Source organism: Lissotriton vulgaris, chromosome 1_2 (assembly GCF_964263255.1).
Source record: "Lissotriton vulgaris chromosome 1_2, aLisVul1.2, whole genome shotgun sequence".
Lineage (NCBI taxonomy): Eukaryota > Metazoa > Chordata > Amphibia > Caudata > Salamandridae > Lissotriton > Lissotriton vulgaris.
Window position 1 is genome coordinate 312,479,280 of NC_141686.1, and position 16,409 is coordinate 312,495,688.

Sequence of the window (16,409 nt, forward strand, 5' to 3'; positions counted from 1 at the left end):
ATGGGGCGTCCAGGTCTTCAGAGGGTCTACACCTTGAGTCCATCATAATATATCATTTTTAGATGCTAATGACAGTGGATAGGATATCAGTACTAGGTATTCTGATCTCACATCCCACTACCTAGTGCAGCTGAAAGGACCTTACTGGTTCATTGGCTTTACCCAGGCCCCTAATCCTAACTACCCCGGGCGAGTTGCAGGCCAGAAACTCTGTTCCCTGCTGCATGCCGCTTTCGAATGTATGTTTACTATATTTATGCAGCATTTATAATACACTAGACCCAAATGAACCCCGTTTCAGAAGCTGCGACCTACAGACCTGATTTAGTTGTGTTATCGTTTGGAAATCGTAGGCCTGCAGCCAAGGGACAGTTTTAGGGTTGTCTTGAAACTGTCTGAAGCCAGGACAGCACAGTTACTGAATGAGGGACATATATCTTCTTACTGCAGGCTGGAAATCTCTTCAGTAATTGGAGGTTCTAACTGCATAGAGGAACTTTTCTGGTCCATCTTAGAAACAGGAGAAGTGTAGAAGTGTGGCTCAATGGTTAGAGCGGCAGACGCTGATGCAGAGGTCTAGCCCGGGACCAGGGTTCAATTCCTCGCCTTGGCGGGTCTTGGGCTCAGAAATTCCTCGGACCTGATAATTCTCGCCTCGGTGCCTATTCCAATCACGGAGTCCCACTCTACAACTCTGGGCAATAGCTTGCTTAAGCTCCACAACGGCCCCCACAACGCTAAGGATGCCTGGCCTCCACTTGGGGGTGCCCAGGAGTGGACGCCTCACAGGGAAAGCCAGGATGGGTTCCACAGCGGTATTCGTACAAGCGCCTTGAGACCCTTGCGGGTGAGTAGTGCTCTATACAAGTATCAATTTACATTTTACATTTACAAACAGGAAGCCATTTTAGAGGCGGAAACGGAAGTGAGAAGTGTGGGAGGGGCTTCTGGGTCACGGGCCAGGCCGGGCTCTAAGCATGAAAGGGTTCAATGCATCCCAACATCATGAGGCTCCCTGTGATATTTACAGGGAAGGTGTAGACACTTATCATTCGGTGTTGATGGAATATCAGTGAAAGAAGAGGTACTGCGCCTGCCCACATAACCCACAAGGCACCATGAGACATTACTGACATCTCAGATCATCAAATTACTATTTATTTATATGCTTGTTTATTGTATTCAGAAAATGTACCCAGCACTGAAAAGGGAGCTTTACAGTGATAGACCTCCATAAATATTTGTGTAAATCAATATTTTAAAAAGTGTGTTTTTAAATATAGAGGTAGCCAGGTAATGTCAGTTAGCAATTACCAAGGTAGGACAAGGATGGTATTAACTAGGTCATATTTCCAGAATAACCAGAGGCTCTGCATAAGGTTCAATGTATATAAAAAGTGGGCAGGACTCTGGTACACCTGGCCCTCCATCAGACACCCCTCGTCTAGCGCCTGGAGACCTCACGGTGAGTTGTGCGCTATACAAGAATGTTTGACATTTCACATTTGATAAGACATCCTAGTTGAGTAAAAACACAAGTCTATGTTTGAGCTCTTGAACCTGGAAGTGCTACTCTCTTAAAAGTTACCACGGTTCAGGGTTCAGCCGCGCCTCTTTCTGGAGGGCGGGCAGTCTCGATAGCGGACCCTTCAAAGGCGTTTTCTAATGATGAGTAAGATAGCTCAGTGGGGTGGGTGCCTACCACAGCGATCAGTAGTAGCCCATTGGTCATAGACGGCATCCTGACAGGGCTGACTCCAGCCTTCATTCTTCTGAGGTCCATAAGCAAAGTATAATTATTTCACCTGAGTGGAGTGTTTGCAGTGTGCTGTCTTGGAGTGGAAAGAGTGGGGTGGGGGTGAAAGAGGATTGGGAAAGGGAGAATTGTTGATGGAGGACCACACCTTAATTAGCAAAGAGAGAGCAAAAAGAAGTATAACAAATGGTATCAAGGGAACAAATAAAAACAAGTATGGAGTTAAAAGTGCTGGAGCAATTCTGCTTGAAAGGGAGTATGGATTGAGGTAGTACTATGCAGGACAACGAGGAGACAGGGGGTAGGATTTGTGCTTGATTGTGCACCGAGTCAACAACATGGGAGGGGGGGAAATGATTCAGCCAAAGCTTTTAACAACCACGAGTTTGTCTGGCTCTGTCTTAGTTCCTGAGTCTGTGCCCTAACAGCTGGGACTGGGCTTCTCCTCAAATCTTTAATTCACTTCAAAGCTAAGAGTGACGCATAGCCCTGGAGCAAGGGAGTATCCACGCAATTAAAATAACCCCCACTTTGAACAAAAGCTCTGCTAGTACCAAGCAAGCAAAGCCCAGACCTCCCTAGATGTGCTCCCTTGTCTCCCAGCATCTATCCATTCATGCTTTAATCCTCCTATTCACATTCTGATATCTACCATTTTACCTTTACATTCTGTCATCCCTTTATTCTTTCATCCATCATTGTCTTACACCATTGGCCCATCCATCCGTTAATCCAACCTCTCAGTTTTCCATTTACTTTACCATCCTTTCTCCAACCATCCAACCTTCCATCCATCGTTTTTTCAGATTTTCATTTACGCTGCCATCCTTTCATTCACCTTCCTACCCATTCTCTCACCCACTCATCCACCCATCCTCTAGCCCATTCATTCACCCATTTTTTTACCCATTCATTCATCAATCCTTTCACCCATCCATACTTTCACCCACCCATCCATCCTTTTACCTGCACATCCTTTTGCTGACCCATCCATCCTTTTACCCACCCATCCTTTCACCCATTCATCCATTCACCCACTGATTCATCAATCATTTCATCCACTCATCCATCCGTCCTTTCATCTGACCATTCCTTCACTTACTCATTCATCTGTCCTTTGACCCACACGTGAACTTCATCCACTCATCCATCCTCCTTTGCCTTTTCCATCTGCCCATCTTTCGGTGCTTATTGCAGAGCCAATTGTGAGCTATTATTTGCCAAGTTACAGATAAAAGAGGCCAATAAAGAACCTCACCCTGCTGTATATGGCAAGCAAAGCCCAACCCTCCCTAGAAGAGCTTCTGAGGTTCCGTGACGATTTGAACCCGTGTTTTCAATATTGTCGGAAATACATAATATTGGTATCAGCGAACCGCAAATGATCCATTTAGCATATCCTGGTGTTTTCGCTACGATACGAGCAAGAGCACTCCTGTTATGAACACATTTCTGATCTACCCACGGCATCCATCTTAGATCATGGCAGCCATTTTGTGTTTCTTGCCCTCACATACGCAATAACCTCTGATCACTTCATTTCGATTAAGGACACGTAGCCTTAGCCGGAGATTCACCTCTTTCATGACACGTGCACCTTAAACCAGATCACGCTGTAGCTACATGACTCGACAAAGACTGCCTCCTCTGCCCGAGGCCAGCCCAACTGAACTGGTTCTCGTGTCCATTGTCCCGATCATGATTAGGCGGCCGAAGCCGGTAGCCTTGCCCATTTACAACCCACAAACATCTCTTATCCCGCTTTTCTATCTTCTACACCTGGCTCCGTTCCTTTCTTTCTGAATCTTTATTAGGGGGAGGTAACGAAATTTACGATGAGGCGGTCCGGCTCTTGAATGCAATATTGACAAGGGATTGTGATGAACTAGTGGGAACCCCTCTTCGTAGATGTTTTGTATCAGATTTTATCAACGGTTCCTGTGTACGCCAAATATTTATTGTTTATGACACAAAGGTTTCGGGAATGTACCAACATGTGAAGAATTCGCCTGAAGGCCAAAATTTAGTATATAAGGAGCAACCCTCTTTGTACAAATTGAACAGGCTCCTAGTTACTGCCCATGCGTAGTTTCTGTGACTTCTGTGTCCCTGCAGTAATAAACCTTTGGTCTTTGACGCCACCATCGAGAAGCCCGTGTTTCTGTTCATTTGCGCACCAAGGCAGGTGGAACTCCGGGGTCTTTGGGTGTTGTTCCCTGACACCTCTGGACGGAACCAAAAAGTCCAGAACTCCAATTGGCGCCCAACGTGGGGCGACGTCATTCGGTACCGGTCCAAAAGCCTGAAGAGTTCGAGAAGCTTCGTGTGAAGATTCCTGAGGGAGGCGCCCCACTTCATCGATCCCGGCATATCGCAAAAGTGGCCCGAAGTTCTCTTCCACGAGGGTTCCCGTTCAGGACAGCTGCAGTGGGCCGTTGCCTTGACCGTCGCCCTGTCTTGGACCCGAGGTGCAGTCCTTAGTACAGCGAAACGTGACGGGTTTCTCCTTGGTGACGTCTTCAGTGCCTCAGTTAAGTATTTAGTGGTTGCTAGTTGGTTACTTTGAAAGGGTTGTTATAATCCTTTTTGGTTTTTGGTTTGGTTCGGTTTCGTAAGATTATCATTGGTCGTTCTGATTACGATAATCTATTTGGTTTAGTTTGGGTATCGATACATCAGTTCGTTTTGGTAGGCCTAAGTTCTTGGTTCAAGTGCACATATCTGTTTTGTGTTTTGTTTGTTTTGTGTTCCGGACTAAAAAATGGTAAGTCGGAGAAATTGTATGTTGTCTTGTTTTGGTTGCACCAGTGACTCACGATTGGAGGACTCATGTCTGGTTCCTCCGATTGGGACTCCCCTATATGACTTATATTGTAAACATGGTGTGGGTCCTATATCCTATAATGAGGTGTGGGTCCGCTACACTGAGAAAGACGGTGTCCTTAGTTGGCCACTGCATGGTAGTTTTGAACCCGAAATTCTTGACAATTTAGAAGCGAAATTGTTTAGGAAGAAAGCCCGGCCGGCAATGTTTGATTCTTTCCGTTACTGGAGAAAGGAATCCAAACAGAGAGAAATGAAGAGATTAAAGAAAGAACAGAAAGAGAAAGAAGAGTTGACTCTAGAGCAAGCAACTAAACAGTTGCAAGATAACGAGTGTGAAAAGGCCATAGAGGTGGCCATTAAAGAGCATAATTTAGCGATCGACAAGTGCTATCCTGCCTTGCCATCGAAAACAGCTAAGATACTAGAGGACCCCGAAAACGATCCTCTGTTGTCTTATCTGTTACGGTCACCTCCACCGTATGCACAAGGTGCTACGGCTCCACTTGTACCAAATGTTCAATTGCCGGTTGCTGGACAACCTGGTATTCCTGCTCCTGCCCCTCAGAATCAAGCTCCTGTACCTCCTGTAGTTAATGTGAATGTTCCTACGGCTCCTCCTCTTCCTGGGTTGCCGACTTCTATACCTGTATCTGTCTCGCTTACACCTACTGCTTCACAAACTATTTTTATTGATACTCCTACTGTCCCGCTATCTGTTCCTACTTCCACTGTGTTTTCTACGTCTGCGAGTGTGTTGACTCCACTTCTGTTCGTCGAAGAATCACTGATTCTGTGTCTAATATGCTGTCTCCTTTCTATAAAACTTTAATTAAGACTCCTACTTCCGACTCTGTTCAAAGACGTAGTCAGCATCCAAGCACTGAGGAACGGGGAATTTTAGATTCCACGGCTCTCAGATGGATATCGAAGAGTAGGAGATATAGTACGAAAGATGTGCTAGATACATTTATGCAGTGGAAGGAACCAACGCAACGTTACGTCTTTGACGAGATGTGCTCGCTGCTACGTGAGGAGATAGAGGAAGATGATGTTGAATCGGATTTAGAAGATTTAATTAAGGTTCAGAAAGAGTTTGCTGCTGGTATGATAGTAGGTGAAAATATAGAAGAAGCGATGGAACTGATCTTAAGTTTTAGGAATGATCCATCTCTTCGTTCACCGAGAGATTTAGTGAAAGGTAAGACGAAGCTGAGTCGCCAATATCCAATGAGGGAGGTTCCTCCGATTTGGCGCGAAGCTGTGCAAGCCGATGCTCCTTATGGTATTGTAGCCGCTCCGGCGCAATTCCAGAGAGTATGGATACATATTCCATGGAAGCGAGCCGAAGTGCTAGCAGTGAAACAGGCCTTACCAGACCCGCGTAAGAATCCTGCTGGATATTACAAGGAATTAACGCAGACAGTTGAGGCTTGTATAATGAACTTAGCAGACATTGATATGTTATTTGGAAATGTAGTTCCGCAACCAGTGTGGGCTAAAATTCGTAGGGAGGATCATCAAGTTGCCTTAGGTGGTGATTGGGCAGCTATCACTGCAGCAGATGGTCAGCAAACGGGTGGTGCAAAACCTGAGCCCCTAATTGCTAATCTTCCGGGTAGGATAATCGACTTAATGAAGACTCTGATGCCCGCATTACGTGTTAACTGGGACAAGTTATCCGCATGCAGGCAAAAGAAAGACGAAAGTGTCTCCGACTTTTTCACGAGGTTCGAAGAGACTTTTGTAGATCATAGTGGTCAAGATATGAGCACTGAAGGAGGACAGAGTCTGTTTGTTGATAAATTTGTGCATAATTTGTTACCTGAGTTATGCAATAAATTAAAGGATTCAGAGAGTGCGTGGGCTGTTTCTACAACTGCGCAAATACTTGCAACTGCACAATATTACGAAAATAGGGATAAAGAGGAAAAAGAGAAATCAGATAAGAAAACGAAAGATTTAAAGACTAAAGTTCTTCTGCAACAGGCGTATCCGCCTCACACAAATCAGACTAATATGCAACAGAATTCGTATCAAAGGACAGATTATAGTTCAACGAGGCCTCAATATCAATGGAACCAGTGTGCGTATTGTAAGAAAGAGGGTCACTACAAGAATGAATGCCCGATCTTAGCGCAAAATAATGCAGCAGCAGCTCAGAGAGGTCGTGGTGGTTTTGTGCAGAATTCTAGAGGACGAGGGCGAGGTGCTATGCCTCCACAGACGAATGATCGTCCTTCCAATCATTTTGATCAGCGAAATGGACAGTCTACTCAGCAAAATAGATCTCAACAATATCTTGTTGAGGACTATTGTGAAGCGGATGAGGGATTTCAGCAAAATGGGTACTAGGACAGCCATGGACAGAGAGAGGGAGTAGTATCAGTTCCAGTGGATCAGAGTGGGCCTTATGTCGCAGTAGCAACATCAGGTGTAGTCGAACCGTTTCTGTTGGATACTGGTGCCGCAAAAAGTTCTATCATTCATGCGAAACTCCCTGGCGCACCTTTGTCCGGCTCAACAAATGTTTCTGTAGGTTTTTCAGGCGCCCCTGTTTACAACCCCATATCTGGCCCTTTGTCTATTTCTGTTGGACCGTGTCAATTGAAAGCACCCTTGATTTTGACGACGGGTTGTAATGAAAATCTGCTTGGTTTAGACTTGTTAAAACGACTATATGCGACATTGTACTGTTCTCCGGAAGGAGTACAGCTTACATTGGGTAAAAGAATCACCTCCCCGATGTACTTGTCAATGGATGCACTCCCACCAGAGCTGCGTTCACTCCCTGATTCTCTTTGGGCGACTGGTCCTAATGATGTAGGCCTTTTAGAAATACCACCATATGTAGTAACTTTGAAAGCAAATGTGAAGTTTCCAAGAATTCCGCAATACAAAATATCTAGTGAAGGTGAGCGTGCACTTTTATTAATTGTGCAAGATTTGATTAAGAAAGGTGTAGTTGAAGAAACTAGAGGAAATGTTTGTAATAGTCCTGTATTACCGATTTTGAAACTAACTGATCCTACAAAGCCTCCAGTTTATAGGTTTGTCATCGACCTCAGAGAAGTCAATAAGATCGTGGTCCCGCAGTTTCCTGTGGTTCCAGACATTACGGCCTTGTTAACATTGATTCCTGCTACAGCTACTTGGTTTTCAGTTATCGACTTGAAGAATGCCTTTTTCAGCATTCCAATAGCCGAGGAAAGCAGAGATATTCTCGGCTTCTGTCTAGGAGGTCGCAGTTTCAGATTTAAACGCGCTCCACAGGGCTACTGTGAGAGCCCATCTATTTACAGTCAAGCATTAAAAAGTCAGTTAGACTCCTTTGTCCTTCCTCCAGGTTCTGCTCTAGTGCAGTATGTAGACGATCTTCTAGTGGCTGCCGATGACAAGGAAACTTGCAAAGCAGCTACGGTTTCGTTATTACATCACTTGTCTACTTTGAATCACAAGGTATCACCTTCAAAAATGCAATACTGCTGCCAAGAAGTGACCTACCTAGGTCATCTCTTGTCAAAGGAGGGAAGGAAGTTGACCCCAGAAAGAATAAAAGCAATTACGCAAATGAGTGTTCCGCGCACACAGAGAGAAGTACGTGCCTTTTTAGGTATTACCTCTTACTGTAGGCAGTGGATCCCAAATTTTTCTCTTTTAGCGAAACCGTTGGTAGCTTTGACTGGAAAAAATGTTCCGAGTCCGGTGCCATGGTCTGATGAATGTCAAGAAAGTTTTATTGAGTTACGAAAAGCACTGTGTTCAGCTCCTGTATTGGGTACACCCGATTACAGTAAGCCATTCACGCTCTACGTTCACGAGAGAGAAGGTTGCGCGTTGAGTGTTCTGACACAGAAGTTTGGTGATAAACAACGCCCCTGTGCGTATTTTTCATCAACATTGGATCCGGTAGCTAGAGCGTTACCTAGTTGTTTGAGAGCTACAGCGGCAGCTGCGGCTTCCATTCGACAATCTGCTGGTTTGGTGATGAACGACATGCTAGTGGTCATGGTTCCTCATGCGGTGGATACACTCATGAATCGAACGAAGACACAACACCTTACTAGTGCGAGACTATCTGGTTACGAGCTGACATTACTAGCGAGTCATATTCAGATCAAAAGATGTAATGTATTGAATCCAGCAACATTGTTGCCGGCTAATCAAGAGTCGAGTGATTCTGAACCACATGATTGTTGCTTTAGAACGGAGGAAGAGACAAAAGGACGTATTGACTTAAGGGATACTCCATTATCAGATCCAGATGGTACATTGTATGTGGATGGGTCATGTTTTAAATTGGAGAATGGTGATGTGACTGCTGCTTACGCAGTAACGACTTTGAAGACGATTGTGGAGACTGCAAGAGTGAGTCAGAATTCTGCCCAAGCTGCAGAATTAATCGCTTTAACCAGAGCGTGTGTTTTAGCTAAGGGAAAGAGAGTGAATGTTTTTACAGACAGTCAGTACGCATTTGGCGTGGCCCATAGTTTTGTCCGTTTGTGGAGAGAAAGAGGTTTCATTACGTCCCATGGGACGAAGATTCAACATGGTCAGCTAGTTAACGATCTGTTGGAATCTCTAACCTTGCCAACTGAAGTTGCGATTGAGAAGTGCAGTGCTCATAAAGCAATCACGGATGATGTTGGTCGTGGAAATGCTTTTGCTGATGAAATCGCTAAACAGACAGCTAGAGACATAATGAGCAGAATGTATGTTGCTACGTCTGCAAGGTGGATTGCTGAATCTGGAATGTGTGAGGATACAATGGAAAGTGTGAAAGAGATTCAGAAAGAAGCAACTGAGGAAGAGAAACGTGTATGGAGAGAGAGTACGGGCAAGTTGGATTCGAATGGGTGTTGGATTGATTTGACAGAACAGCAGCGTTGGATGTTGCCTGATGCGTATGTGCTTGCAGTGGTGACGATGGCGCATGGAGTAGCGCATATAAGTTCTAAAGGAATCTGTAAGATGTTGGCTCCGGTCTGGAAGAATGATGGGATCAGTAAGTGTGCAGAGAGAGTGGTGAAAAATTGTATGGTATGCCTGATGCATAACCCTGGTAAGGGAACTCCAACTCCTGCTGGTCACTTCGCTCCTCCTTCCTGCCCCTTTGAAGTGATTCAGTTAGACTTCATTCACATGGATCGCTGTAATAATTTGAAATATGTCCTGGTGGTAGTCTGTGCTTTTTCCAGATGGATCGAGGCATACCCACTAAAGGACAATACTGCCCTATCAACTGCCAAAATTCTTCTCAAAGAATATTTCCCTAGGTTTGGAATGCCACGGATTGTATGGTCAGATAACGGAAGTGAGTTTATAGGGAAAGTTATGCAGAGTGTGTGTGCCGGCCTAGGTCTGAAACAAAAGTTCCACAGTGCGAACCATCCCAGTCTGCTGGTTTAGTGGAGGGTTACAATGGCACCCTCAAACTAAAATTAGCTAAGATACAAGCATCCACAGGTTTAGCCTGGCCAGACGCACTTCCTTTGGCTTTGTTATCAACGAGAGCAACTGTACATTCTAGAGTAGGGCTTAGCCCTTATGAGATAGTGTTTGGCCGCCCGGCAAATATTTGGGGTGTGCCAAGACCTAAGAAGTTTTGTTCTCTAGAATACCCTATGTTAATAGACTACCTTTACGACTTGACTGCTAAATTGAGTCTTATTCACCAACAGGTTTTCGATGCTTTACCAAAACCTCCGGAGAGTCCAGGGCATCAGCTGAAACCAGGAGATCTTGTGGTTATCAAGAATTTCACAAGGACGAAGAACCTTCAGCCGAGATTCGTCGGCCCCTTCCAAGTCCTGCTTGCAACAAGAACAGCAGTTCGTGTAGCTGGACGCAAGCATTGGGTGCACGCGTCCCATGTTAAGCGTGTCCCTTTGCCGCTTCCTTACGACGACTGGGTGAAGAAGGGAATTGGTGCCTCCGAGTCTGAACGCACGCCAAAGTTCATCCCTTTCAGCGATGCCGAATTGATCACTGACACTCCGAAATCTGACTCTCCTCCTGAAAAGACTCCATTAAACTCTGAACATTTGTCTCCTGCATCAGAAGAAACTCTGCCATCTGCGAACTTGAACATTGCAACAGCTACCAGTGATACGCTATTTGCCGATCAAACAGTACCTGCGAAGCAAAGATATAATTTACGAAACCGTAAAATGGACAAATAAAGCAGGCAACTGCATATTGTGATATTTTGATATATTGAACTTTTGCCTTCAGCCAGGAAGTTTGCTATTGTTTTATTGTTTTTGAAATTGCCTTGCCGTCTGGGTAGCCGTAGGGTCGTGGCTGTGTGCCTAGTTGAATCTGCGGGGGTCTGACACAAGGTCGATCTTTCTGTTAGTTCTGGGAACTCCCAGGGCTGATAGAGGCATTTTCATCTACGTACACATCATCAGTGGTCGCGAGCGGATTGTAGAAGATGGAGCTTCCTGCGCTGCAACGAGAAAACGTAATTTATGTTCGCAGAAACAGACTTCACAGAATCCTTCACAGCAAATGCTTTTTGATTCAATGTGCCATTACATTCTTGATTGTTCTAATAACGTTGGTGGGTGGAATCGTTTTTGGTATAAGTTTGATTTATGTACCAGTAACTACCGTACCTCCCCTTAATCCTGTTCCTTCTACTGTTTCCTCTATACACTCTTTTCATTCGTTTCCCGAACATGAGCAAGCCCGACGCTCAGAGTTCATTAACAACACTTTTGTACAGCTCTTGCATCAACACCAACTGATAGTTAACACTACAGACTGCTGGGTGTGTGGCTTGATACCCCACACTATGGATAAAGGCATTCCCTATCTGGTTTTGCCTTTCAGCTACAATGGATCATTTCAGGCCCTTCAAACAATCTTTGCTTATGCCCTTGAAACCTATCCTCCGCGCCCACCACGTTCCACTAAATATAACTCTGCCAACAAAGCCTTAGTCCAGGGAATTATTGACATGATCAAGGACGTCAATAATACTCCATCATACCCTAGAGACGAATTGCGAGTATATTTAAGTTGGAATTCTTCAGAGTATCGCCTTAGTTTGGGAGAAAGCAAGCGTAAAAGCTCAACTCCAGTCTGGGTCGTACCTCACCGAGGTCAGGTCTGTTTGCAAGGTAATGGGAGAAATCCAAGAGCTCAGCTAGGGAGGAGTGAGTGCGTTGAGACTTATGTGTTTCCGGCTAACTCTTCCCCTGCCTTCCTTACTGCTAGGGGTACCTACTTCATCTGTCGAGACAGAGCTTATACATGGTTGCCTGCCGATTTTTCAGGATCATGCTATATTGCTCGATTGTTGCCTCCAACATACACTGCTTCATCTGATTACCACAGAACCAGAGTAGCGAGAGGTGTCTTCAGCAAAGAAGATACCGCTGGTCAGGAAGCTGGAGACTTTTTCAAAGGCTTCCTTCCGTTCTGGGGGCCTATGGCCAATAGTAGAAACATACGTCAGCTAACACGGGTAGTTGAATCTACTATTACCGAAACTGCTGGTGCCCTTAGCAATTTGACAGCTGAGCTTCAGGCGGATAGACTCATGACGTTGCAGAACCGTATGGTTTTAGACGTTATACTTGCAGATCGAGGTGGGGTATGCAGAATGATCCAATCGAGTTGCTGTGTCTTTATTCCTAATAATGCTCCAACAGTCTATGAGGCGATCTCTAAGCTACACAAGATTTCCGACTCTATACACGTAGACAAGGGAAACTGGTCCTTCGTGGAGTGGTTTTGGACTCTGATCTCAGCGTGGGGATGGAAGGTTCTAATGGTCATTGGTGTCATCTTAGTATTCCTATTCTCATGTTGCTTGATTATCCAGTGTGGTCCTGCTCTGTGTAGTCTTTGTGCAGCAACCTGTTTTAGGAAACCACCTGCTTTTGGAGAAAAGGCACGAGAAAGGATGATGATACAACAACATGTCACTGACCTGATGAGCATAGAATTAGATTCTGACATAGACTGAGTAATTGCCTATGTAAGGGCAAAAGCAGGGTCTGAGGTTCCGTGACGATTTGAACCCGTGTTTTCAATATTGTCGGAAATACATAATATTGGTATCAGCGAACCGCAAATGATCCATTTAGCATATCCTGGTGTTTTCGCTACGATACGAGCAAGAGCACTCCTGTTATGAACACATTTCTGATCTACCCACGGCATCCATCTTAGATCATGGCAGCCATTTTGTGTTTCTTGCCCTCACATACGCAATAACCTCTGATCACTTCATTTCGATTAAGGACACGTAGCCTTAGCCGGAGATTCACCTCTTTCATGACACGTGCACCTTAAACCAGATCACGCTGTAGCTACATAACTCGACAAAGACTGCCTCCTCTGCCCGAGGCCAGCCCAACTGAACTGGTTCTCGTGTCCATTGTCCCGATCATGATTAGGCGGCCGAAGCCGGTAGCCTTGCCCATTTACAACCCACAAACATCTCTTATCCCGCTTTTCTATCTTCTACACCTGGCTCCATTCCTTTCTTTCTGAATCTTTATTAGGGGGAGGTAACGAAATTTACGATGAGGCGGTCCGGCTCTTGAATGCAATATTGACAAGGGATTGTGATGAACTAGTGGGAACCCCTCTTCGTAGATGTTTTGTATCAGATTTTATCAACGGTTCCTGTGTACGCCAAATATTTATTGTTTATGACACAAAGGTTTCGGGAATGTACCAACATGTGAAGAATTCGCCTGAAGGCCAAAATTTAGTATATAAGGAGCAACCCTCTTTGTACAAATTGAACAGGCTCCTAGTTACTGCCCATGCGTAGTTTCTGTGACTTCTGTGTCCCTGCAGTAATAAACCTTTGGTCTTTGACGCCACCATCGAGAAGCCCGTGTTTCTGTTCATTTGCGCACCAAGGCAGGTGGAACTCCGGGGTCTTTGGGTGTTGTTCCCTGACACCTCTGGACGGAACCAAAAAGCCCAGAACTCCACTACCTTGTCTCTTCCAGCCAAGCAGCTATTCATTCATGCTTTAATCCTACTATTCACACATTGATATCCACTATTTCACCTTTACATTCTGCCATTCCTTTATGTTTCCATCCATCACTTAGTTTTTCACCATTTGATCTATCCATTCACTTACCCATCCTTCAATTAAGCCTTTCAGCCATAAAATTATCTTTTGCCCATCCATTCATCATCTCAAATGTCCATTTATGTCATCCATCCATCCTCTCAGACTTCCATTTACTCTTCCATCCTTTCACTGACCTATCCATCCATCCATCCTCTCAGATTTCCATTTACTCTGCCATCCTTTCACCAACCCATCCATCCATCCTCTCAGATTTCTATTTACTCTGCCATCCTTTCACTGACCCATCCATCCATCCTCTCAGACTTCCATTTACTCTGCCATCCCTTCACCGACCCATCCATCCTCTCAGACTTCCATTTACTCTGCCATCCTTTCACCAACCCATCCATCCAACCTCTCAGACTTCCATTTACTCTGCCATCCATCCATCCATCCATCCATCCATCCATCCATCCATCCATCCATCCTCTCAGACTTCCATTTACTCTGCCATCCCTTCACCGACCCATCCATCCTCTCAGACTTCCATTTACTCTGCCATCCTTTCACCAACCCATCCATCCAACCTCTCAGACTTCCATTTACTCTGCCATCCTTTCACCAACCCATCCATCCATCCATCCATCCATCCATCCATCCATCCATCCATCCATCCATCCATCCTCTCAGACTTCCATTTACTCTGCCATCCCTTCACCGACCCATCCATCCATCCTCTCAGATTTTCATTTACTCTGCCATCCTTTCATCAACCCATCCATCCATCCATCCCTCCATCCATCCATCCTCTCAGACTTCCATTTACTCTGCCATCCTTTCACTGACCCATCTATCCATCCATCCACCCATTCATCCTCTCAGACTTCCATTTACTCTGCCATCCTTTCACCGACCCATCCATCCATCCATCCTTCCATCCTCTCAGACTTCCATTTACTCTGCCATCCTTTCACCAATCCATCCATCCATCCTCTCAGATTTCCATTTACTCTGCCATCCTTTCACCGACCCATCCATCCATCCATCCCTCCATCCTCTCAGATTTCCATTTACTCTTCCATCCCTTCACCGACCCATCCATCCTCTCAGACTTCCATTTACTCTGCCATCCTTTCACCGACCCCTCCATCCATCCTCTCAGATTTCCATTTACTCTGCCATCCCTTCACCGACCCCTCCATCCATCCTCTCAGATTTCCATTTACTCTGCCATCCCTTCACCGACCCCTCCATCCATCCATCCACCCATCCACCCATTCATCCTCTCAGACTTCCATTTACTCTGCCATCCTTTCACCGACCCATCCATCCATCCATCCTTCCATCCTCTCAGACTTCCATTTACTCTGCCATCCCTTCACCGACCCATCCATCCATCCTCTCAGACTTTCATTTACTCTGCCATCCTTTCATCAACCCATCCATCCATCCCTCCATCCATCCATCCTCTCAGACTTCCATTTACTCTGCCATCCTTTCACTGACCCATCCATCCATCCATCCATCCACCCATTCATCCTCTCAGACTTCCATTTTCTCTGCCATCCTTTCACCGACCCATCCATCCATCCATCCATCCATCCTCTCAGATTTCCATTTACTCTTCCATCCTTTTACCAACCAATCCATCCATCCATCCATCCATCCTCTCAGATTTCCATTTACTCTGCCATCCTTTCACTGACCCATCCATCCATCCATCCATCCATCCTCTCAGATTTCCATTTACTCTTCCATCCTTTCACCAATCCATCCATCCATCCTCTCAGATTTCCATTTACTCTGCCATCCTTTCACCGACCCATCCATCCATCCATCCATCCTCTCAGATTTCCATTTACTCTTCCATCCTTTCACCGACCCATCCATTCATCCTCTGAGACTTCCATTTACTCTTCCATCCTTTTCCGACCCATCCATCCATCCTCTCAGACTTCCATTTACTCACCCTGGAGAGTAGACGGTGGCTAATGGCTAATAGCCGTAAGTCTCCATAAGTCTGTGGGAAGTCCTTCTACTATGTCTTTTCTTTAAGACCTGCTACCAACCCTGAAAGATATTGATGAAAGTGCAGAGCAGCTTTCATGTATGTCTGACAGGGTGGGCGAAGCAACATTCTAGCTAAGAGGTGCTGAAGCCTTACCGGCAGAAGGCTGCTTTGGTTGTGAGACTGACCCCCTATCCTGTTTGAATGGTGCTTACCGAATGAGTGAATAGTGAACTGTCTCTCTCTGGGCTGTGGAGGTGGGGTCACCATGGACTTTTGCACATGAATCTTGGTCCCACCTACCATATGGAGAATACATTATAATGTGCTTGAATATGGTTCATATTTCAAACTGTTTGTGGTATTAGATGTTATATTCAAATTAGTATTTCAGAGTTGACTGGTGGTAACTGTGGTTTGCACTTTTAAAGTTTCAGCGCCAAGAAGTCCTATGTAGTAGGTGGTCATCCTTCAGTCCATCTGGTCTTTTTCTTTTTTAGAGGAATAGTCGAAATCAGTGAATTACATTTGAAATGAATTGATTTTAATGCACTTTTGTTTTAATTAAAAGTAATTATTTCCTTACCTTGTACCTGTAACGATATAAATCTACGAAAATCCACGTATTCGCCTGAGTCAATCCCTCCAGCTCAGACTTTGCAGTGAGGCTGTAATAGTTAATGAACTAGCCCACATTCGCACTGCTAGTCTCAAATGTAGCTTACACTAGTGAGTAATTTACACGTTTTATTTACTTTTATGTTTTTGAGTAA

General features: G+C 45.0%; 1 protein-coding gene across 1 annotated transcript in view; it reads left to right on the forward strand.

Moving 5' to 3' along the window:
* Positions 1–16,409, forward strand: part of CD5 (CD5 molecule) — a 154,400-nt gene that overhangs the window by 80,081 nt on the left and 57,910 nt on the right. The window lies entirely within an intron of this gene.